This window comes from Pseudophryne corroboree, chromosome 5 (genome assembly GCF_028390025.1).
Source record: "Pseudophryne corroboree isolate aPseCor3 chromosome 5, aPseCor3.hap2, whole genome shotgun sequence".
Classification (NCBI taxonomy): Eukaryota; Metazoa; Chordata; class Amphibia; order Anura; family Myobatrachidae; genus Pseudophryne; species Pseudophryne corroboree.
The window spans coordinates 279,870,321-279,894,717 of NC_086448.1; the positions used below are offsets into that span (position 1 = coordinate 279,870,321).

General features: G+C 50.3%; 1 protein-coding gene across 1 annotated transcript in view; it reads left to right on the top strand.

Moving 5' to 3' along the window:
• ACP3 (acid phosphatase 3) overlaps positions 1-24,397 on the top strand; it is a 238,985-nt gene that overhangs the window by 119,396 nt on the left and 95,192 nt on the right. The gene's annotated exons all lie outside the window — the stretch shown is intronic.

Consider the following 24,397-nt stretch of genomic DNA (forward strand, 5'->3'; position numbering starts at 1 on the left):
TGGCACCGAAGCAAGCTGAGGGTTACATCTGAGAAAGCCAGACAACATCTAGAAATATAAATATGAATTAAAGAAAAAAAAAATTATATATATATATATATATATATATATATATTTCTGCTGCGGGGTACACTGGGCTCCACAATTCTGGACAATGGGGTGTAGAGTAGGATCTTGATCCGAGGCACCAACAGGCTCAAAACTTTGACTGTTCCCAGAATGCACAGCGCCGCCTCCTAGATCACCCCGCCTCCCAGCACAGGAGCTCAGTTTGTCAGTTGGTGCTGCAGTAAGCAGGCACTTAACAGAGGGGCTGCTCCAAGCAGCCCTGAGAAAAGCTTTTTATGAGGTAAAAAGTGAAGACTTCAAGGGCAGCAGCGGTGGTAAATGTCTTGTGACATTCACTGCTGCAGCTCCAGCTCTCCCCAGCGGCGCTGTACACTCCCGAGCCCTGGTTGCCGGGTACCTACAGCGGAGGCTCCGGTTTTCTTCATGTTAGACACACACGGCTGGGGCTCTCCAGGATCACGTGGCCGCGCTTCGGGAGGTGGTAAGTGGGTCCCGCTCGCGGGACCCGGTCTTTATTGCGATCCGGCACGGTCAGTGGGAGGCGGGCCGCGCGCGCTGGCGGTGGACACTGTGGATACAGGCGATCCCACTAGATCACCAGGGCATGGGCGCAGGTCAGATTTTCTCTTAAAACCGATTTTAATATCACCCACAGTAACCGGTGGTTTTGCCAGCAAGGGGGATAAGGCTTAGACCTGAAGCCCCTCCCCCAGCCCCAGGGCGCCATTTCCAGCAAGTGTTCCCGCCCTGGAGCTGCATCTCTGTCTTTTCCTCACTCCCTGTCAGTGTCTGCGGCGCGATTACTCCTCAGCTCACTGTTCCTGGGACTGCTTGGGCAAATCCTCCTATGTAAAGCCGCCTGGTTGTCAGCGCTGTGCCTTTACATGACACTTAAGTATTCTACCTGCCTTTTTAGTCAGTGTTAGTAAGAAAGAGTGCATTTAGTGAGGGGTTTATAGTACAATTACCCTGTGATATACATCCAGTTTCTCTGACGTCCTAGTGGATGCTGGGGACTCCGTAAGGACCATGGGGAATAGCGGCTCCGCAGGAGACTGGGCACAGCTAAGAAAGATTTAGGACTACCTGGTGTGCACTGGCTCCTCCCACCATGACCCTCCTCCAGACTTCAGTTAGAATCCTGTGCCCGGCTGAGCTGGATGCACACTAGGGGCTCTCCTGAGCTCCTAGAGAGAAAGTATATTTTAGGTTTTTTATTTTACAGTGAGATCTGCTGGCAACAGACTCACTGCAGCGAGGGACTAAGGGGAGAAGAAGCGAACCTACCTAACTGGTGGTAGCTTGGGCTTCTTAGGCTACTGGACACCATTAGCTCCAGAGGGATCGACCGCATGGAACCGGCCATTGGTGTTCGGTCCCGGAGCCGCGCCGCCGGCCCCCTTACAGAGCCAGAAGCAAGAAGAATCCGGAAAATCGGCGGCAGAAGACATCAGTCTTCACCAAGGTAGCGCACAGCACTGCAGCTGTGCGCCATTGCTCCTCATACACACTTCACACTCCGGTCACTGAGGCTGCAGGGCGCTGGGGGGGGGGGGGGGCGCCCTGAGCAGCAATAAAAACACCTTGGCTGGCAAATATATCACAATATATAGCCCCAGAGGCTATATATGTGATAAATACCCCTGCCAGAATCCATAAAAAAGTGGGAGAAAAGTCTGCGAAAAAGGGGCGGAGCTATCTCCCTCAGCACACTGGCGCCATTTTCTCTTCACAGTGCAGCTGGAAGACAGCTCCCCAGGCTCTCCCCTGTAGTTTTCAGGCTCAAAGGGTTAAAAAGAGAGGGGGGGCACTAAATTTAGGCGCAATATTGTTTATACAAGCAGCTATTGGGGGGAAAATCACTCAGTTATAGTGTTAATCCCTGCATTATATAGCGCTCTGGTGTGTGCTGGCATACTCTCTCTCTGTCTCCCCAAAGGACTTTGTGGGGTCCTGTCCTCAGTCAGAGCATTCCCTGTGTGTGTGCTGTGTGTCGGTATGGCTGTGTCGACATGTGGGATGAGGAAGGTTACGTGGAGGTGGAGCAGAGGCCGATAAATGGGATGTCGTCCCCTGTGGGGCCGACACCAGAGTGGATGGATAGGTGGAAGGTATTAACCGACAATGTCAACTCCTTACAAGGCTGGATGACGTAAAACAGCTGTGGGACAGCCGGCTTCTCAGCCCGCGCCTGCCCAGGCGTCTCAAAGGCCATCAGGGGTTAAAAAAAGCGCCCGTTACCTCAGATGGCAGACACAGATGTCGACACGGAGTCTGACTCCAGTGTCGACGAGGTTGAGACATATACACAATCCACTAGGAACATCCGTTACATGATCTCGGCAATGAAAAATGTGTTACGCATTTCTGACATGAACCCAAGTACCACATAAAAGGGGTTTTATTTTTGGGGAGAAAAAGCAGCCAGTGTTTTGTTCCCCCATCAGATGAATGAATGAAGTGTGTAAAGTAGCGTGGGTTCCCCCAATAAGAAACTGGTAATTTCTAAAAAGTTACTGATGGCGTACCCTTTCCCGCCAGAGGATAGGTCACGTTGGGAGATATCCCTTAGGGTGGATAAGGCGCTCACATGTTTGTCAAAAAAGGTGGCACTGCCGTCTTAGGATACGGCCACCTTGAAGGAGCCTGCTGATAAAAAACAGGAGGCTATCCTGAAGTCTGTATATACACACTCAGGTTATATACTGAGACCTGCAATTGCCTCAGCATAAATAGTGCTGCTGCAGCGTGGTCTGATACCCTGTCAGATAATATTAATACTCTAAGACAGGGATAATAGTTTGCTAACATAGAGCGTATTAAAGACGTCGTCTTATATATAAAGGATGCACAGAGGGATATTTGCCGGCTGGCATCCAGAATAAATGCAATGTCCATTCTGCTAGGAGGGTATTAGAAACCCGGCAGTGGACAGGTGATGCTGCCTATAAAAGGCACATGGAGATTCTGCCTTATAAGGGTGGGGAATTGTTTGGGGATGGTCTCTGGGACCTCGTATCCACAGCAACAGCTGGGAAGGAAAAAAATTTTACCTCAGGTTTCCTCACAGCCTAAGAAAGCACCGTATTTTCAGGTACAGTCCTTTCGGCTTCAGAAAAGCAAGCGGGTCAAAGGCGCTTCCTTTCTGCACAGAGACAAGGGAAGAAGGAAAAAGCTGCACCAGCAGCCAGTTCCCAGGATCAAAAATCTTCCCCCGCTTCCTCTGAGTCCACCGCTTGACGTTGGGGCTCCACAGGTGGAGACAGGTGCGGTAGGGGCGCGTCTCGGGAACTTCAGGGACCAGTGGGTTTGCCCACAGGTGGATCCCTGGGTTCTGCAAATAGTATCACAGGGATACAGGCTGGAGTTCGAGGCGACTCCCCCTCGCCGTTACCTCACCTCAGCCTTGCCTGCTGCCCTCGGAGAAAGGGTAGTACTGGCGGCAATTCACAAGCTGCACTTCCAGCAGGTGAAATCAAGGTACCCCTCCTTCAAGGCCGGGGTTACTATTCCAAAATGTTGTGGTACCGAAACCAGACGGTTCGGTGAGACCCATTCTAAATTTGAAATCCTTGAACACTTACATACGAAGGTTCAAGTTCGAAATGGAATCGCTCAGGGCGATTATTGCAAGCCTGGAGAATTTCATGGTATCACTGGACATCAAGGATGCTTACCTGCATGTCCCTATTTACCCTCTTCACCAGGAGTACCTCAAAATTGTGGTACAGGATTGTCATTACCAATTCCAGACGTTGCCGTTGGTCTGTCCCCGGCACCGAGGTATTTACCAAGGTAATGGCCGAAATAATTATCCCGTACTTGGACGATCTCCTTATAAAGGTGAGATCCAGGGAGCAGTTGTTCGGCGGAGTAGCACTATCTCGGGAAGTGCTACAACAGCACGGCTGGATTCTGAATATCCAAAGTCGCAGCTGGTTCCTACGACGCGTCTACTGTTCCTGAGTATGGTTCTGGACACAGAACAGGATAAAAAGGGTTTCTCCCGGAGGAGAAGTCCAAGGAGTTGTCATCTCTAGACAGAGACCTCCTAATACGTATACAGGTGTCGGTGCATCAATGCACGCGAGCCCTGGGAAGGATGGTAGCTTCTTACGAAGAAATTCCATTCGCCAGGTCCCATACAAAGATTTTCCAGTGGGATCTGTTGGACATGTGGTCCGGGTCGCATCTTCAGATGCATCGGCGGATAACCCTGTCTCCAAGGGCCAGGGTGTCGCTGTGGGGGTGGCTGCAGAGTGCTCATCTTCTAGGTGGCCGCAGATTCGGCATACAGGACTGGGTCCTGGTGACCACGGATGCCAGCCTTCGAGGCTGGGGGGCAGTCACACAGGGAAGAAACTTCCAAGGCTATGGAAAAGTCAGGAGACTTCCCTACACATAAATATTCTGGAACTAAGGGCCATTTACAATGCCCTAAGTCAGGCTACACCCCTGCTTCAACACCGGCCGGTGCTGATCCAGTCAGACAACATCACGGCGGTCGCTCATGTAAACGACAGGGCGGCACAAGAAGCAGGATGGCGATGGCAGAAGCCACAAGGATTCTCCGATGGGCGGAAAATCTTGTGTTAGCACTGTCAGCAGTGTTCATTCCCGGAGTGGACAACTGAGAAGCAGACTTTCTCAGAAGACACGACCTCCACCCGGGAGAGTGGGGACTTCATCCAGAAGTCTTCCAAATGATTGTACACCGTTGGGAAAGGCCACAGGTGGACATGATGGCATCCCGCCTCAACTAAAAGTTACAAAGATCTCAGAGGACCCATGGCCTCTGCCGCTCAGACAGGACCTGCTGCAGCAGGGGGCCTGTCTGTTCCAAGACGTACCGCGGCTGCGTTGGACGGCATGGCGGTTGAACGCCGGATCCTGAAGGAAAAGGGAATTTCCGGAGGAAGTTATCCCTACGCTATTTAAAGCTAGGAAAGAAGTGAACGCTAACCATTATCACCGCATATGGCGGAAATATGTTGCGTACTGTGAGGCCAGGAAGGCCCCAAAGGAGAAATTTCAGCTAGGTCGATTTCTGCACTTCCTACAGTCAGAGGTGACTATGGGCCTACAATTGGGTTCCATTAAGGTCCAGATTTCGGCTCTATCGATTTTCTTCCAAAATGGAACTGGCTTCACTGCCTGAAGTTCAGACTTTTGTTAAGGGAGGGCTGCATAGTCAGCCCCCGTTTGTGCCTCCAGTGGCACCGTGGGATCTCAACGTGGTGTTGGATTTCCTGAAGTCGCATTGGGTTGAGCCACTTAAATCCGTGGAGCTATAATACCTCACGTGGAAATTGGTCATTCTGTGGGCCTTGGCGTCGGCCAGGCGTGTATCAGAATTGACAAAAGCCCTTATCTGTATTTTATATGGGAAAGGCGAAATTGAGGACTCGTTCCCAATTCCTTCCTAAGGTGGTATCAGTTTTTCATGTGAACCAACCTATTGTGGTGCCTGCGGCTACTTGGGACTTGGAGGATTCCAAGTTACTGGACGTAGTCAGGGCCCTGAAAAGTATATGTTTCCAGGACAGCTGGAGTCAGGAAGACTGACTCGCTATTTATCCTGTATGCACCCAACAAGCTGGGTGCTCCTGCTTCTAAGCAGACGATTGCTCGCTGGATCTGTAGCACGATTCAACTTGCACATTCTGCGGCTGGACTGCCGCACCCTAAATCTGTAAAAGCCCATTCCACGAGGAAAGTGGGCTCTTCTTGGGCGGCTGCCCGAGGGGTCTCGGCTTTACAACTTTGCAGAGCTGCTACTTGGTCAGGGGCAAACACGTTTGCAAAATTCTACAAATTTGATACCCTGGCTGAGGAGGACCTTGAGTTCTCTCATTCGGTGCTGCAGAGTCATCCGCACTCTCCTGCCCGTTTGGGAGCTTTGGTATAATCCCCATGGTCCTTACGGAGTCCCCAGCATCCACTAGGACGTCAGAGAAAATAGGATTTTACTCACCGGTAAATCTATTTCTCGTAGTCCGTAGTGGATGCTGGGCGCCCGTCCCAAGTGCGGACTGTCTGCAATACTTGTATATAGTTATTGTTAACTACAAGGGTTATTGTTGAGCCATCTTTTGAGAGGCTCTGTTGTGTTCATACTGTTAACTGGGTATATTATCACGAGTTATACGGTGTGATTGGTGTGGCTGGTATGAGTCTTACCCGGGATTCAAAATCCTTCCTTATTGTGTCAGCTCTTCCGGGCACAGTATCCTTACTGAAGTCTGGAGGAGGGTCATGGTGGGAGGAGCCAGTGCACACCAGGTAGTCCTAAATCTTTCTTAGCTGTGCTCAGTCTCCTGCGGAGCCGCTATTCCCCATGGTCCTTACGGAGTCCCCAGCATCCACTACGGACTATGAGAAATAGATTTACCGGTGAGTAAAATCCTATTTTCTTACTGTGTAGTGTTATATCTATTGACCATATAGCTGTGTAAATTAATCCAGTGCAGTATTATTGTCTGTAATAAACTCTGCATTGTACAAACTGTGACTATTTGTGTGTGCATTGATAGCTGAGTGGTGTCCATCTCGTGTCTTTCACTCAACTTGCTATCCCTATATTCTATAACCTGAGGGGGCTTGGTGCGTCAGGTGTTATTTAATATAGGATTTTCACAAAGATATACTGTATTACGTATTTTTCTCTGTGATTTAGTCACCATATCTCTCCTTTATCTCTGCTGGTGCTGACTACACTGCGCAGGGGTTTGGGTTTAGGGATATAGTGCTGCTAATAATTGTACTGTGTTACCTCATACTGCAAGTTATATCATGTCTGCTTCTGAGGGTAACGGTTCTGGGGCGGAACACACTGCTGGTGTTGCTGAAGCCACAGGCACATATGGGGAGACTATAGCAGCTGTGGGCTCTGGTTCTGGGGGCTCCTTGCCCCCAGTGGGACTGTGGCAACGGAGGCACATACTGACCCTCCGTGGGCCGCTTTTGCCACGCTTCTGCATACGCTAGTTCATAAACTAACACCCCCTATGGGACCCCCAATATCGGTACAACCGTATGTGGTCCCTGCAGCTAACCTGCCATGGGCGGACGATTTATCTGCTCAATTAAAGAAGTTGAACCAGTCCCTGACTACTAAAAAGTCTGACCATCGCTCGCCTAAGTCCAGAGGTCCTCTAAGCGAGCGCTCGTCTCCTCACAATCCACTGCTGTCACTGACACCTCGTCTGATGAAGACAGCACATACAGGTTCTGACTCAGATACGGCTGATGGGGAGGGTAGTTCACATGTGGATGTTCCTGATCTTTTGGAGGCTATTAAGTTAATTCTGCAGATTACGGATGATCCCGAGCCATCCGTTGCTCCTAAGAAACCAGATAGGTTCAAGCGTCAGAAGGTGATTAAACAAGTTTTACCTCACTCTGACCACCTAGTGGATATATACGTCAGGAACCCTGGCAAAGCCCGGGGATGAAGTTTGTGCCTCAAAAGAAGATGCTGGCTCGCTATCCCCTCGCGCCAGAGCTGTCTAAGAATTGGGAAACGCCTCCTCCAGTAGACTCACATGTGGCTAGGATGATGGTTTCCTCAGCTCTACCTGTCACTACCGTCACGTCTCTAAAAGAGCCTACGGATAAACGTGCCGAGGGTTGTCTAAAATCGGTTTACACCCTCACGGGTGCTGCACAAAGGCCCACTATTGCAGCTACATAGGCGACAGAGGCTATTGAAGCACGGGCCTTGGAGTTAGAAGCTGAAATCTCCTCTGACCATGCTAGACAATGCTTGTCATATATTGTCACAGCTTCTCGCTATATTAAAGAGGCGGCTTCTGATGCCGGTATCCTAGCAGCCAAGGCCTCTACTATGTCAGTCCTGGCTCACAGGATATTGTGGCTGAGATCCTGGTCTGTGGATCTAGACTCTAGATGAACCCTGGAGGTACTCCTTTTCAAGGGGGATATTCTGTTTGGGGAGGACTTAAATAAGATAGTGGCTGACTTGGCTACTGCCAAAACTGCCTGTATGCCTAATACAGCTCCTTCTGTGTCGAAGGCCAAAGGCACGTCCTTTCGTCCTTCAGGTAAAGCAAAAGGTCAGGCGTACCATAAGCAGGCCCGCACTTCCAAACCTGGTAAGCCGAAGCCCAAAAGAGCCTGGGCTGCCCATCAGCCAGCAGCCAAGACCGATAAGCCTGCCGCATGATGGGGCGGGCCTCCCCCTGGGGGATCCCAGGGTGGGGGGCCGGCTTCTAGGGTATACCCAGGAATGGTTAAAGACCACTTCAGATGCCTGGGTACGGGAAGTCGTCACTCGAGGTTACGCCATAGCCTTTAAAAACCGACCCCCTCATCGATTTCGCCTGACAGACGTCCCGTCGGACCAGACAAAGGCAAACACTCTGCATTCAGTGGTACAGACCCTCCTGGATACAGGAGTCGTAGTACAGGTGCCTCTTGCTCAGAGGGGCCGGGGGTACTATTCTCCGCTGTTTCTAGTCCCGAAACTGAATGGGTCCTCCCGGCCCATTCTCAACCTCAAGGCACTGAACAAGTTTGTGAAGGTTTCCAAGTTCCGTATGGAAACCCTTCGCTCTATAGTTCTGGCCTTGGAACCTGGGGACTACATGGTCTCCCTGGACATACAGGATGCTTACCTGCATATTCCTATAGCAGTGTCACATCAACAATACCTGAGGTTCGCTATTGGCAACCTCCATTACCAGTTTCGAGTGTTACCTTTTGGTTTAACAACGGCTCCGCGAGTCTTCACCAAAGTTATGGCGGTGATGACGGTGGTACTCCGCCGTCAAGGGGTCAGGATACTGCCGTATCTGAACGACTTGTTAATCCTGGCAAATTCCACAGATCTTCTTCTGCGTCATCTGGATATGACGGTCCGGTTTCTACAAGCCCACGGGTGGCTCATCAACTGGAAGAAATCCTCCCTGGTCCCTGCTCAGAGCATGGTGCATCTGGGAGCGCTGTTGGACACTCACAACCAGAGGTTGTTCTTGTCTCAGGAGAAAGTCCTGAAACTTCAGGACAGGATTCGTTGCTTCCTTTCTCGTCCGCAAGTGTCGATACATTCAGCAAAGTAGGTGCTGGGCCTCATGGTATCAGCGTTCGATATGGTGGAGTATGCTCAATTCCATTCTTGCCCCCTCCAAAAGCTGATTCTAGCCAAGTGGGACGGCCTGCCTCACCGGATCAGGTCTCAAATGATCTCTTTGACTCCGGAGGTCCGTCTGTCGCTGCTCTGGTGGCTCCAGGACCGACAATTGTGCAGAGGCCGTCCCTTCTGGATATCCAACTGGGTCCTGTTGACGACAGATGCCAGTCTAAGAGGTTGGGGCGCGGTGCTGGAGCAGCACTCCTTGCAGGGTCGGTGGACCAAGGAGGAATCTCTCTTCTCGATCAACATTCTGGAATTGCGGGCGGTCTTCAATGCGTTGAACCTAGCCCAGCATTTGATTCAGAACCGTCCTGTTCAAGTACAGTCGGACAACGCCACCACAGTGGCTTACATAAATCATCAAGGCGGCACTCAAAGCCGTTTGGCAATGAAGGAAGCCTCACGGATTCTACGTTGGGCAGAACGCCATCTACCGGCAATATCGGCAATATTCATTCCGGGACTCCTGAATTGGGAAGCGGACTTTCTCAGTCTTCCAGATGTTGATCTGATGGTGTCTCGACACAATCACAAGGTTCCGGTCTTCGGAGCAAGGACAAGGGATCCTCAAGCAGCATTCGTGGGTGCGTTGGCAGTGCCGTGGAGGTTTCGGCTGCCGTACGTGTTCCCTCCGGTGTCACTCCTGCCCAGGGTAATTCGGAAGTTCAAGCAAGAAAAAGGAAATCTGCTTCTCATAGCTCCGGAGTGGATCAGACGGCACTGGTTCTCAGACCTGCAAGGCCTATCGTCAGAGCGTCCACTTCTACTTCCACAACGCCCAGACCTCCTCGTTCAGAGCCCCTGTGTCTACCAGTACCTAGCCCGGCTGTCTTTGACGGCGTGGCTCTTGAAGCTTCCGTCTTAAGAGCTAAGGGTTTTTCTGAAGAGGTCATTAAAACTATGTTGCGGGCCCGAAATCCGGCCTCTGCTCGGATTTACCATCGGGTCTGGCATTCCTACTTTGTTTGGTGCGCATCTAACCATTATGACGCTTCTAAGTTTAGTACAGCCAAACTTTTGGCTTTTCTACAGCAGGGCCTAGATTTAGGCCTGCGTCTGGCCTCCCTCAAGGTTCATATTTCTGCCTTGTCGGTGTGGTTTCAGAGAAAAATTGCGACTTTACCTGATGTTCATACTTTCACTCAGGGTGTGTTTCGTGTCCAACCTCCCTATGTCCCGCCTGTGGCTCCTTGGGACGTGTAGGTGGTTTTGGAGGCGTTGCAGGAGCCTCCATTTGAACCTCTTGGTTCAGCTGACCTTAAGTGGCTTTACCTTAAGGTGGTGTTCATGCTGGCTATTGCCTCTGCTAGAAGAGTGTCGGATTTGGGTGCCTTGTGTTGTAGTTCCCCATATCTGATTTTTCACCGTGACTGAGCTGTTCTTAGGACTCGTCCCGGATATTTACCTAAGGTGGTTTCTTCGTTCCACCTTAATCAGGAGATTGTGGTTCCAGCTTTGGTCTCTCCTGATTTGTCTCCCAAAGAGCGGTCTTTGGATGTGGTACGGGCTCTCCGTATCTATGTGAAGAGAACTGCTTCAGTTCGAAAGTCTGATTCTCTCTTTGTTTTGTTTGGATTTCACAAATGTGGCTGGCCTGCTCACAAGCAGACCCTGGCCAGGTGGATTAGAATGTGATTGCGCATGCTTATGTGAAGGCTGGTCTGTCAGCTCCTGTTCATATTACGGCCCATTCTACTCGGTCTGTTGGACCTTCTTGGGCGGCCCAATGTGGTGCGACCCTTGATCAATTTTGCAAGGCGGCTACGCGGTCCTCCGGGAACACGTTCATAAGGTTCTATGCCTTCGATACTGCCGCTTCCCAGGATGCTTCCTCTGGACGCCGGGTTCTTGTGCCCGCTACAGTGCGTCCCCTCCCATAAGGAACTGCTTTAGGACATCCCTATTGTCCAGACTTGTGGAGCCCAGTGTACCCCGCAGCAGAAAATGAGTTTTATGGTAAGAACTTACCCTTGTTAAAACTCTTTCTGCGAGGTACACTGGGCTCCACAAGGTGTCCACCCTGACGCACTTAGCTTCTTTGGGTTGATATGGCATTAGCCGCTGACACTTCTCTTGTCGTGAGAGTGTGGTGTATGTGGCTACTAACCGTTCTCGTCTCTTTTCCTGCTACTGCATTGGGCTGGTTAACTAAACTGAGCTCCTGTGCTGGGAGGCGGGGTGATATAGGAGGCGGCGCTGTGCATTCTGGGAACAGTCAAAGTTTTGAGCCTGTTGGTGCCTCGGATCAAGATCCTACTCTACACCCCATTGTCCAGACTTGTGGAGCCCAGTGTACCTCACAGAAAGAGTTTTAACAAGGGTAAGTTCTTACCATAAAACTTGTGTTTTATATATATATATATATATATATATATATATATTCATATATGTGTACACACATATAAACAGGTACTGTACCTGTAATATAGGGTGAAAACCTCTGTAGGTAAATTTGTTTGCAGCCTGCAGATTTCTTTAGGTCTGTGGTATGCTGCTATTTAGTTTATTGTGCCCTGATATAAGCCCACCTTAGGATGCACATTATGGAGGAGCCCCTGTCCATATCCCGACTAGTGCGAGGACACTGGAGTAGACAGAGATGAATGAGTGAGCAGCATGTGGGTACAGTGTTAAGACAGCCAGCACTCGCAGGGAAAGGAGTACAGGTGTCAAAAAGCAGCTCTCCTGGTCAGTTAGGGAGCTGTAAGGTAACAGTCTGAGGCAGCAGACCGGAGTGCCGCTTTGAGCCGCAAAGCTCGGAGAACCAACAGTGTGTTCCACTAATCGTTCTCCCAGGAAGCAGGCTCGAGGTAGCAGACGACTGGGCATATAACTTGCAATGGGAGCAGCACATGAGGTACTGAATGACCTGGTGAGTCATCTCAGGAGCTGACCAGCTGTGCAGAGAGTCTGAGGACTGGGTGTCACATCAGGTCCAGCAGGGAGCAGAATTCTGCAGGAGCCAGGACCCCTGAGTGTTTTTGTCCGTCCAGACTCGGGGCCCGGCACAGGTGTACCCTTTGTACCTCCATGTCGCCGGGCCTGTATAAGCAGCAATGATAGTAACTCCTTCCACATCTGAATCAGACCTTTTGCTCCTAAAGCTGTACTGCTAGAAAATAGTTTCTCTAACGTCCTAGTGGATGCTGGGGACTCCGTCAGGACCATGGGGATTAGCGGCTCCGCAGGAGACAGGGCACAAAAATAAAGCTTTAGGATCAGGTGGTGTGCACTGGCTCCTCCCCCTATGACCCTCCTCCAAGCCTCAGTTAGGTTTTTGTGCCCGTCCGAGCAGGGTGCAATCTAGGTGGCTCTCCTAAAGAGCTGCTTAGAAAAAGTTTTTAGGTTTTTTATTTTCAGTGAGTCCTGCTGGCAACAGGCTCACTGCATCGAGGGACTTAGGGGAGAGAAGTCAACTCACCTGCGTGCAGGATGGATTGGCTTCTTAGGCTACTGGACACCATTAGCTCCAGAGGGATCGAACACAGGCCCAGCCATGGAGTCCGGTCCCGGAGCCGCGCCGCCGACCCCCCTTGCAGATGCCTAAGATGGAAGAGGTCCAGAAGCAGGCGGCAGAAGACTTTTCAGTCTTCCTGAGGTAGCGCACAGCACTGCAGCTGTGCGCCATTGTTGTCAGCACACTTCACACAGCGGTCACGGAGGGTGCAGGGCGCTGGGGGGGCGCCCTGGGCAGCAATGTATAATACCTTTTTATGGCTAAAAAATACATCACATATAGCCCTTGAGGCTATATGGATGTATTTAACCCCTGCCAGATCTCACAAACTCCGGAGAAGAGCCCGCCGAAATAGGGGGCGGGGCTTATTCTCCTCAGCACACAGCGCCATTTTCCTGCTCAGCTCCGCTGTGAGGAAGGCTCCCAGGACTCTCCCCTGCACTGCACTACAGAAACAGGGTAAAACAGAGAGGGGGGGCACTTTTTTGGGCGATATTACTATATTTGAGCTGCTATAAGGATACAACACTTATATAGGGTTGTTCCCATATATATTATAGCGCTTGGGTGTGTGCTGGCAAACTCTCCCTCTGTCTCCCCAAAGGGCTAGTGGGGTCCTGTCTTCAATAGAGCATTCCCTGTGTGTCTGCTGTGTGTCGGTACGTGTGTGTCGACATGTATGAGGACGATGTTGGTGTGGAGGCAGAGCAATTGCCGGTAATGGTGATGTCACCCCCCAGGGAGTCGACACCGGAATGGATGGCTTTGTTTATGGAATTACGTGATAATGTCAGCACATTACAAAAATCAGTTGACGACATGAGACGGCCGGAAAACCAGTTAGTACCTGCCCAGGCGTCTCAGACACCGTCAGGGGCTGTAAAACGCCCTTTACCTCAGTCGGTCGACACAGACCCAGACACGGACACTGAATCTAGTGTCGACGGTGAAGAAACAAACGTATTTTCCAGTAGGGCCACACGTTATATGATCACGGCAATGAAGGAGGCTTTGCATATCTCTGATACTACAAGTACCACAAAAAGGGGTATTATGTGGGGGGTGAAAAAACTACCTGTAGTTTTTCCTGAATCAGAGGAATTGAATGATGTATGTGATGAAGCGTGGGTTAACCCAGATAGAAAAGTGCTAATTTCAAAAAAGTTATTGGCATTATACCCTTTCCCGCCTGTCACAACTGAGGGCCTGAGCTGACGGGAGGCAGCCTCAGTTGTAGGAGCTGAGATGTACCGGAACCTGGGAGGTTGTATCAGACCCCTGGACATGTAAGTAACATGATGAATAACTGCCCGAAGGCATGACCACGACAACTTGAATAAAAGTCAATGATGTTTATTTATGACAACTCCGCAACACAGCAGCAGTAAAAGGAAACATAAAAGTCAACAGAGGATAAATACAATTCCTGGGTACTACAGGGTGGCAAGGGCCACAGGCACTGGTAGTGTGAGATAGTTCTTATAATCTTCTAGTTGGAAAGTCCTTACCAGGCCTGACTGTAGCAATGGAGAGAACCCAGGATCGTACCAGCTGGTGTTCCAGGAAAGGCTGGGCTGCTGAAGATAAAACGGCTGCTGTGGATACTGGCTGGAACCAGACTGTTGTTGGTACGGAGTGGATACTGGCTGGAACCAGTTAAATAATAAACGAACTTGAGAGCGATGAAATAATAATGAAGTTTGGAGTTTGAGAGCGGTGAAATAATAATGCCGGTGATAAATGACAAATTGCAGAAAAGGGGTACCGGCACTTTAAGGAGAGCTGACCTCTGCTGGAAGCTGGATGCTGAAAGCAGGTAGATCTGTAGCTGGAAGCTGGTGAATCCAAATGGATCGGAGAGTCAGGCTACACCGCAGATGGAATGCTGGTGCGGGTCTCTGTAGTGGAAGGATTGACACAGGAGCTGGAACCTGGAAGACAATCACAGGAGAGAGACAAACTGGAACTAGGTTTGACAACCAAAGCACTGACGCCTTCCTTGCTCAGGCACAACCTATTTATACCTGCAGCAAGGAAGGCATTGGCTAGGCAATTATGCAAATTAATAATACTGACAACGGATTGGTAGGAAAGATCAGCTGACAGAATCCAAGATGGCTGCGCCCATGCAGACACTTGGAGGGAAGTTTGGATTGTAATCCATGTGGTCTGGAAAACAGTAATGGCGGCGCCGGCCACCGGAGACAGGAGACGCCAGGCTGACAGATGCACATCCGACCACGCGGACACAGCGGAGGCCGCGGCTGACGTAATCGCCACTCTGAATGCAGAAGCTCAGGGACGGCGGCGGAGGCCGCGGGAGACGCCATGCCAGATGTATAAGGCGTTACTGTGACTGCGTCCAGAGAGACAGGAGAGGATGCGGGAATGTGCACATCAGGATAACAGATGGGATCCGGTCCTGGAGCGCTGAGCCAGCCTTAGGAGGCATCTGATAGGTAAGAAATGGCGTCCAGATACCCGGATCGTGACAGCACCCCCCCCTTTAGGAGTGGCCCCAGGACACTTCTTTGGCTTTTGAGGAAACTTGGAATGGAATCTCCGGACCAAGGCAGGAGCATGGACATCAGAAGCATTGGTCCATGAACGTTCCTCAGGGCCATAACCCTTCCAGTCAATAAGATACTGAAGTTGACCGTAACGGTGACGTGAGTCCAGGATCTTGGCCACTTCGTACTCAACGCCTCGTTGAGTTTGGACTTTCGGAGTTGGAGGAAGTGAGGAATGAAACCGATTCAAGATCAGCGGTTTCAACAGGGAAACATGGAATGTCCTGGGTATTTTTAAGAAGGGAGGCAACTGGAGTCTGTAAGCAACAGGGTTGATGACTTGTTCAATTTTAAAAGGACCAATGTAGCGAGGTGCAAACTTCATACTGGGAACTCTTAACCTCAAATTCTTCGTGGATAACCATACCCGATCACCCACCTTGAGAGCAGGAACTGCTCGACGCTTCTTATCCGCAAACTTCTTGTACCTGAACGATGCCTTGAGCAGAGCTGATCGTACGCTCTTCCAGATATTGGCAAACTGATGCAAGGTGATATCCACTGCGGGAACAGAAGTTGCTGGAAGCGGTTGGAACTCGGGGACTTTAGGGTGGAATCCAAAGTTAGTGAAGAATGGTGTTGAAGCAGATGAAGAATGATACTGGTTGTTATGACAGAACTCGGCCCAGGGAAGTAATTGAACCCAGTCATCTTGAGAGGAGGACACATAGATGCGGAGGAAGGCCTCCAAGTCCTGATTCACCCTCTCAGTTTGACCATTGGTCTGAGGATGGTAAGCCGTGGAAAACTTTAGCTTGACTTGGAGGACTTGACATAAACTTCGCCAGAATTTGGCTGTGAATTGAACTCCTCGATCTGAGATGATTTCTTCAGGAAGACCGTGGAGTCGGAAGATCTCTTGTATGAATATTTGAGCCAACTTGGAAACTGACGGAAGACCGGTGAGAGGAATGAAGTGTGCCATCTTGGTGAACCGGTCAACTACCACCCAGATGGTATTGAACTTGTTGCACATGGGTAAATCTGTAATAAAATCCATCGACAGATGGGTCCATGGTCGACGGGGAACAGATAGTGGAACCAGTTGCCCCGCAGGTGACTGGCGGGATACCTTATGTTGAGCACACTTTGGGCAAGATGCAATAAACTCCAAGACGTCCTTTTTCAGAGTTGGCCACCAATAGGACCTAGAGATAAACTCCAGGGTTTTTTGGATACCTGTATGTCCGGCAAAACGGGAAGCATGGGCCCAATGCATGAGCTTCTTCCTTAGCATCGGCTTCACAAAACTTTTCCCTGATGGGGGCGTAGAGTCCATCCCTACCGTGGAGAATGCCAACGGATTTATAATAGGATGCTTGTCTGAAGACTCTGACTCATTTTCTTGCTCCCATGAGCGGGAAAGGGCATCGGCCTTGCGATTCTGAGAGCCCGGACAGAACTGGAGTTTAAAGTCGAACCTGGAAAAGAAAAGTGCCCATCTGGCCTGACGAGGATTGAGACATTGTGCGCCTTTCAGATATAAAAGGTTCTTGTGGTCTGTAAGTATGGTGATTGAATGAGAAGCTCCCTCCAACAGATATCTCCACTCCTCTAGAGCGAGCTTGATGGCTAGCAACTCCTGGTCGCCAATGGCATAGTTGCGCTCCGCTGGGGAGAACTTCCGGGAGAAGAAACTGCAAGGATGTAAATGGCCATCTTTAGCCCTCTGAGATAACACCGCTCCTACTCCAACGGAGGAGGCATCCACCTCTAAAATGAAAGGAGAGTCGATGTCAGGCTGTTTCAGAACAGGCGCAGAGATGAACCTTTGCTTTAAAAGATGAAAGGCTTGCATGGCTTCTTCAGACCACTTGGACGGGTTAGCACCCTTCTTAGTGAAAGCAGTAATAGGCGCCACAATGGTGGAAAAGTCTCGTATAAACTTTCGGTAATAATTGGCGAACCCTAAGAACCTCTGGACCCCTTTGAGGGTTAAGGGTACCGGCCAATTCTGGATTGCTTGTAGTTTCTCAGGATCCATCTCTAGTCCGGAACCGGACACAATGTACCCTAGAAACGGAATGGACTTGACTTCAAAGACGCATTTCTCTAATTTGCAATAGAGATGATTGACACGGAGACGGGACAGAACCTCTTTTACCCAAAAACGATGTTCCTCTAAATCGTTGGCAAAAATGAGGATATCATCTAGATAGACTACGACATGATGGTATAGAATGTCTCTGAAGATCTCATTGACAAAATGCTGGAAGACAGCTGGAGCATTGCTCAATCCGAAGGGCATGACGAGGTACTCATAATGTCCGTCACGGGTGTTAAAGGCGGTCTTCCACTCGTCACCCTCACGGATCCGGATGAGATTGTATGCACCTCTCAAGTCCAGCTTTGTGAAGATGGTAGCTCCGCTAACTCTGTCAAATAGCTCAGTAATCAGGGGTAAAGGATAGCGGTTCTTGATGGTAATGTCGTTCAAACCTCTGTAGTCGATGCACGGCCGCAGACCACCATCTTTCTTCTTTACAAAAAAGAAGCCTGCGCCGGCTGGAGAAGAAGAAGGTCGAATGAACCCCTTTGCTAGGTTCTCTTTAATGTATTCCTCCATAGAATGCGTCTCAGGCAGAGACAACGGATACGTTCGGCCTCGAGGTGGAACCTTCCCTGGAACGAGATCAATCGGGCAGTCCCATTCTCTATGAGGAGGAAGGATATCAGCAGAAGCTTTACTGAACACATCCGTGAAATCTTGATATGGAGGAGGTGGAACATCAGACGACCTGGGGGAGGAAGAACAGACAGGCAAAACTTTAAACAAACATGTCTCAGCACAGGAGGAACCCCATGCCAGGATTTGCGTAGTCGTCCAATCAATTGTAGGATTGTGAAGACGGAGCCATGGAAGGCCCAGGACCACAGGATGTGTGGCTCTTGGAATCACTAAAAAAGAAATAAGTTCGGAATGAAGAACTCCCACTCTCAGACGAACTGGTAGAGTCCTTAAAGAAATAACTGCATCAAAAATTTTGCTGCCATCCACGGCAGTTAAGGAAATGGACGAAGGAAGTCTCTCGGTGGGTAGGGACCACCGTTTAACATAGGCTTCGGTAATAAAGTTCCCAGCTGCTCCGGAATCAAGGAGGGCAATGACGTTCCGATAACGTTGAGCAACTTGAAGCGAGACTGGGAGATTACAATCTTGAAGAGATGGAGAGGAGATCATTACTCCTAGCCGGCCCTCTCCTTGGCAAGCTAGGATTTGGAGTCCCGGACGTTTGGGACAGGCATTAATGGTGTGAGACGGAGCTGCACAATAAAGACAGAGAGACTCGGAGAGACGTCTTCTGCGCTCAGCAGGCGTTAAACGGGAACGGCCAATTTGCATGGGCTCATCTTTAGTTGGTGACAGTTGGCGAGGAGGAGGAGCAGAAGATTTTGGAGCAGATGATCTTCCACGCTCAGTTGCTCTCTCTCTGAAACGTAAATCAACTTTCGTGCAGAGTGAGATTAGCTCATCCAACTTAGAGGGCAAGTCTCTGGTAGCTAACTCATCTTTAATACGCTCAGATAAGCCATGCCAGAATGCAGCATACAGGGCCTCGTCGTTCCATGCCAGTTCGGATGCCAGGATCTGGAACTGTATAAGATATTGTCCTACAGTACGTGATCCCTGGCGTAAACGGAGAATCTCAGACGAAGCTGAAGTTACCCGGCCTGGCTCGTCGAAGATGCGCCTGAATGTTGACACGAATGCAGTGTAGGAAGATAGCAGGGTGTCGGACCTCTCCCATAACGGTGATGCCCAATCAAGGGCTGAGCCACTGAGAAGAGAGATAATGTAGGCAATTTTTGTACGGTCACTGGGGAAATTGCCAGGTTGTAGCTCAAACTGAATCTCACACTGGTTGAGAAATCCCCTGCAGAATCTTGGAGATCCGTCAAATTTTGCTGGCGTTGGAAGATGAAGACGTGGAGCAGAAATGGGTAAGGTGGGTGGGGTTATAGCTGGAGTCACTGTGGTTGACGCACCGGACGCGCCTGATCCACGGAGGGTTGTCTGAATCCCATCCAGCCGAGTAGAGAGATCCTGGAGACAGCGGATGATGTGGCCCTGTGCAGCCTCCTGATGTTCAAGTCGGGCTGCCAGTTCTTGCATCGGCCTGGCCGCTTGATTCTGGTCTCCGGCTGGATTCATTAGGTCAGTGCTTACTGTCACAACTGAGGGCCTGAGCTGACGGGAGGCAGCCTCAGTTGTAGGGGCTGAGATGTACCGGAACCTGGGAGGTTGTATCAGACCCCTGGACATGTAAGTAACATGATGAATAACTGCCCGAAGGCATGACCACGACAACTTGAATAAAAGTCAATGATGTTTATTTATGACAACTCCGCAACACAGCAGCAGTAAAAGGAAACATAAAAGTCAACAGAGGATAAATACAATTCCTAGGTACTACAGGGTGGCAAGGGCCACAGGCACTGGTAGTGTGAGATAGTTCTTATAATCTTCTAGTTGGAAAGTCCTTACCAGGCCTGACTGTAGCAATGGAGAGAACCCAGGATCGTACCAGCTGGTGTTCCAGGAAAGGCTGGGCTGCTGAAGATAAAACGGCTGCTGTGGATACTGGCTGGAACCAGACTGTTGTTGGTACGGAGTGGATACTGGCTGGAACCAGTTAAATAATAAACGAACTTGAGAGCGATGAAATAATAATGAAGTTTGGAGTTTGAGAGCGGTGAAATAATAATGCCGGTGATAAATGACAAACTGCAGAAAAGGGGTACCGGCACTTTAAGGAGAGCTGACCTCTGCTGGAAGCTGGATGCTGAAAGCAGGTAGATCTGTAGCTGGAAGCTGGTGAATCCAAATGGATCGGAGAGTCAGGCTACACCGCAGATGGAATGCTGGTGCGGGTCTCTGTAGTGGAAGGATTGACACAGGAGCAGGAACCTGGAAGACAATCACAGGAGAGAGACAAACTGGAACTAGGTTTGACAACCAAAGCACTGACGCCTTCCTTGCTCAGGCACAACCTATTTATACCTGCAGCAAGGAAGGCATTGGCTAGGCAATTATGCAAATTAATAATACTGACAACGGATTGGTAGGAAAGATCAGCTGACAGAATCCAAGATGGCTGCGCCCATGCAGACACTTGGAGGGAAGTTTGGATTGTAATCCATGTGGTCTGGAAAACAGTAATGGCGGCGCCGGCCACCGGAGACAGGAGACGCCAGGCTGACAGATGCACATCCGACCACGCGGACACAGCGGAGGCCGCGGCTGACGTAATCGCCAGTCTGAATGCAGAAGCTCAGGGACGGCGGCGGAGGCCGCGGGAGACGCCATGCCAGATGTATAAGGCGTTACTGTGACTGCGTCCAGAGAGACAGGAGAGGATGCGGGAATGTGCACATCAGGATAACAGATGGGATCCGGTCCTGGAGCGCTGAGCCAGCCTTAGGAGGCATCTGATAGGTAAGAAATGGCGTCCAGATACCCGGATCGTGACACCGCCAGAGGTTAGGGCGCGCTGGGAAACACCCCCTAAGGTGGATAAGGCGCTCACACGCTTATCAAAACAAGTGGCGTTACCGTCTCCTGATACGGCCGCCCTCAAGGATCCAGCTGATAGGAGGCTGGAAACTACCCTAAAAAGTATATACACACATACTGGTGTTATACTGCGACCAGCCATCGCCTCAGCCTGGATGTGCAGTGCTGGGGTGGTCTGGTCGGATTCCCTGACTGAAAATATTGATACCCTGGATAGGGACAGTATTTTACAGACTTTAGAGCAATTAAAGGATGCTTTTCTTTATATGCGAGATGCTCAGAGGGATATTTGCACTCTGGCATCGAGAGTAAGTGCGATGTCCATATCTGCCAGAAGAAGTTTATGGACACGACAGTGGTCAGGTGATGCGGATTCCAAACGGCATATGGAAGTATTGCCGTATAAAGGGGAGGAATTATTTGGCGTCGGTCTATCGGATTTGGTGGCCACGGCAACAGCCGGGAAATCCACCTTTTTACCTCAGACCCCCTCCCAACAGAAAAAGACACCGTCTTTTCAGCCGCAGTCCTTTCGGTCCTATAAGAAGCGGGCAAAAGGACAGTCATATCTGCCCCGAGGCAGAGGAAAGGGTAAGAGAGGGCAGCAAGCAGCTCCTTCCCAGGAACAGAAGCCCTCCGCGGGTTCTGCAAAGCCCTCAGCATGACGCTGGGGCTTTACAAGCGGACTCAGGAACGGTGGGGGGTCGACTCAAGAATTTTAGCGCGCAGTGGGCTTGCTCACAGGTGGACCCCTGGATCCTGCAGGTAGTATCTCAGGGTTACAGGTTGGAATTCGAGAAGTCTCCCCCTCGCCGGTTCCTAAAGTCTGCTTTGCCAACGTCTCCCTCAGACAGGGCGACGGTATTGGAAGCCATTCACAAGCTGTTTTCTCAGCAGGTGATAGTCAAGGTACCCCTCCTACAACAGGAAAAGGGGTATTACTCCACGCTATTTGTGGTACCGAAGCCGGACGGCTCGGTAAGACCTATTCTAAATCTGAAATCTTTGAACCTGTACATACAAAAATTCAAGTTCAAGATGGAATCACTCAGAGCAGTGATAGCGAATCTGGAAGAAGGGGACTTTATGGTGTCCCTGGACATAAAAGATGCTTACCTGCATGTCCCAATTTGCCCTTCACATCAAGGGTACCTCAGGTTCGTGGTGCAAAACTGTCATTATCAGTTTCAGACGCTGCCGTTTGGATTGTCCACGGCACCTCGGGTCTTTACCAAGGTAATGGCCGAAATGATGATTCTTCTGCGAAGAAGAGGCGTATTAATTATCCCTTACTTGGACGATCTCCTGATAAGGGCAAGGTCCAGAGAACAGCTGGAGGACGGAGTAGCACTAACCCAAGTAGTGCTGCAACAACACGGGTGGATTCTGAATTTTCCAAAATCTCAGTTGACCCCGACAACACGTCTGCTGTTCCTGGGAATGATTCTGGACACGGTTCAGAAAAAGGTGTTTCTTCCGGAGGAGAAAGCCAAGGAGTTATCCGAACTTGTCAGGAACCTCCTAAAACCAGGAAAAGTGTCTGTGCATCAATGCACAAGAGTCCTGGGAAAGATGGTGGCTTCTTACGAAGCAATCCCATTCGGCAGATTCCACGCACAAACTTTTCAGTGGGATCTGCTGGACAAATGGTCCGGATCGCATCTGCAGATGCATCAGCGGATAACCTTATCGCCACGGACAAGGGTGTCTCTTCTGTGGTGGTTGCAGAGTGCTCATCTGTTAGAAGGCCGCAGATTCGGCATACAGGACTGGGTCCTGGTGACCACGGATGCCAGTCTGAGAGGCTGGGGAGCGGTCACACAGGGAAGAAACTTCCAGGGAGTATGGTCAAGCCTGGAGATGTCTCTTCACATAAATATACTGGAGCTAAGAGCGATTTACAATGCTCTAAGCCTGGCAAAACCCCTGCTTCAGGGTCAGCCGGTGTTGATCCAGTCGGACAACATCACGGCAGTCGCCCACGTAAACAGACAGGGCGGCACAAGAAGCAGGAGAGCAATGGCAGAAGCTGCAAGGATTCTTCGCTGGGCGGAAGATCATGTGATAGCACTGTCAGCAGTGTTCATTCCGGGAGTGGACAACTGGGAAGCGGACTTCCTCAGCAGACACGATCTACACCCGGGAGAGTGGGGACTTCATCCAGAAGTCTTCCACATGATTGTGAACCGTTGGGAAAAACCAAAGGTGGATATGATGGCGTCTCGCCTCAACAAAAAACTGGACAGGTATTGCGCCAGGTCAAGAGACCCTCAGGCAATAGCTGTGGACGCTCTGGTAACACCGTGGGTGTTCCAGTCAGTGTATGTGTTTCCTCCTCTGCCTCTCATACCCAAAGTACTGAGAATTATACGGCAAAGGGGAGTAAGAACGATACTCGTGGCTCCGGATTGGCCAAGAAGAACTTGGTACCCGGAACTTCAGGAGATGCTCACGGAAAATCCGTGGCCTCTACCTCTAAGACGGGACCTGATTCAGCAGGGACCGTGTCTATTCCAAGACTTACCGCGGCTGCGTTTGACGGCGTGGCGGTTAAACGCCGAATTCTAAGGGAAAAAGGCATTCCAGAAGAGGTCATTCCTACACTGGTTAAAGCCAGGAAGGAGGTGACTGCACAACATTATCACCGCATTTGGAGAAAATATGTTGCGTGGTGTGAGGCCAGGAAGGCCCCCACGGAGGAATTTCAATTGGGTCGATTCCTACATTTCCTGCAAACAGGATTGTCTATGGGCCTCAAGTTGGGGTCCATTAAGGTTCAAATTTCGGCCCTGTCGATTTTCTTCCAGAAAGAATTGGCTTCAGTTCCTGAAGTCCAGACTTTTGTAAAAGGAGTACTACATATACAGCCCCCGGTTGTGCCCCCAGTGGCTCCGTGGGACCTTAATGTAGTTTTGGATTTTCTCAGATCCCATTGGTTTGAGCCACTCAAATCGGCGGATTTGAAATATCTTACATGGAAAGTAACCATGCTACTGGCCCTGGCTTCAGCCAGGAGAGTGTCAGAATTGGCGGCTTTATCGTATAAAAGCCCATATCTGATTTTCCATTCGGACAGGGCAGAACTGCATACGCGTCCTCATTTTCTGCCTAAGGTGGTGTCAGCGTTTCACCTGAACCAGCCTATTGTGGTGCCTGCGGCTACTAGCGATTTGGAGGATTCCAAGTTGCTGGACGTTGTCAGGGCATTGAAAATATATATTTCAAGGACGGCTGGAGTCAGAAAATCTGACTCGCTGTTTATACTGTATGCACCCAACAAGCTGGGTGCTCCTGCTTCTAAGCAGACGATTGCTCGTTGGATTTGTAGCACAATTCAACTTGCACATTCTGTGGCAGGCCTGCCACAGCCTAAATCGGTCAAGGCCCATTCCACAAGGAAGGTGGGCTCATCCTGGGCGGCTGCCCGAGGGGTCTCGGCATTACAACTCTGCCGAGCAGCTACGTGGTCGGGGGAGAACACGTTTGTAAAATTCTACAAATTTGATACCCTGGCTAAAGAGGACCTGGAGTTCTCTCATTCGGTGCTGCAGAGTCATTCGCACTCTCCCGCCCGTTTCGGAGCTTTGGTATAATCCCCATGGTCCTGACGGAGTCCCCAGCATCCACTAGGA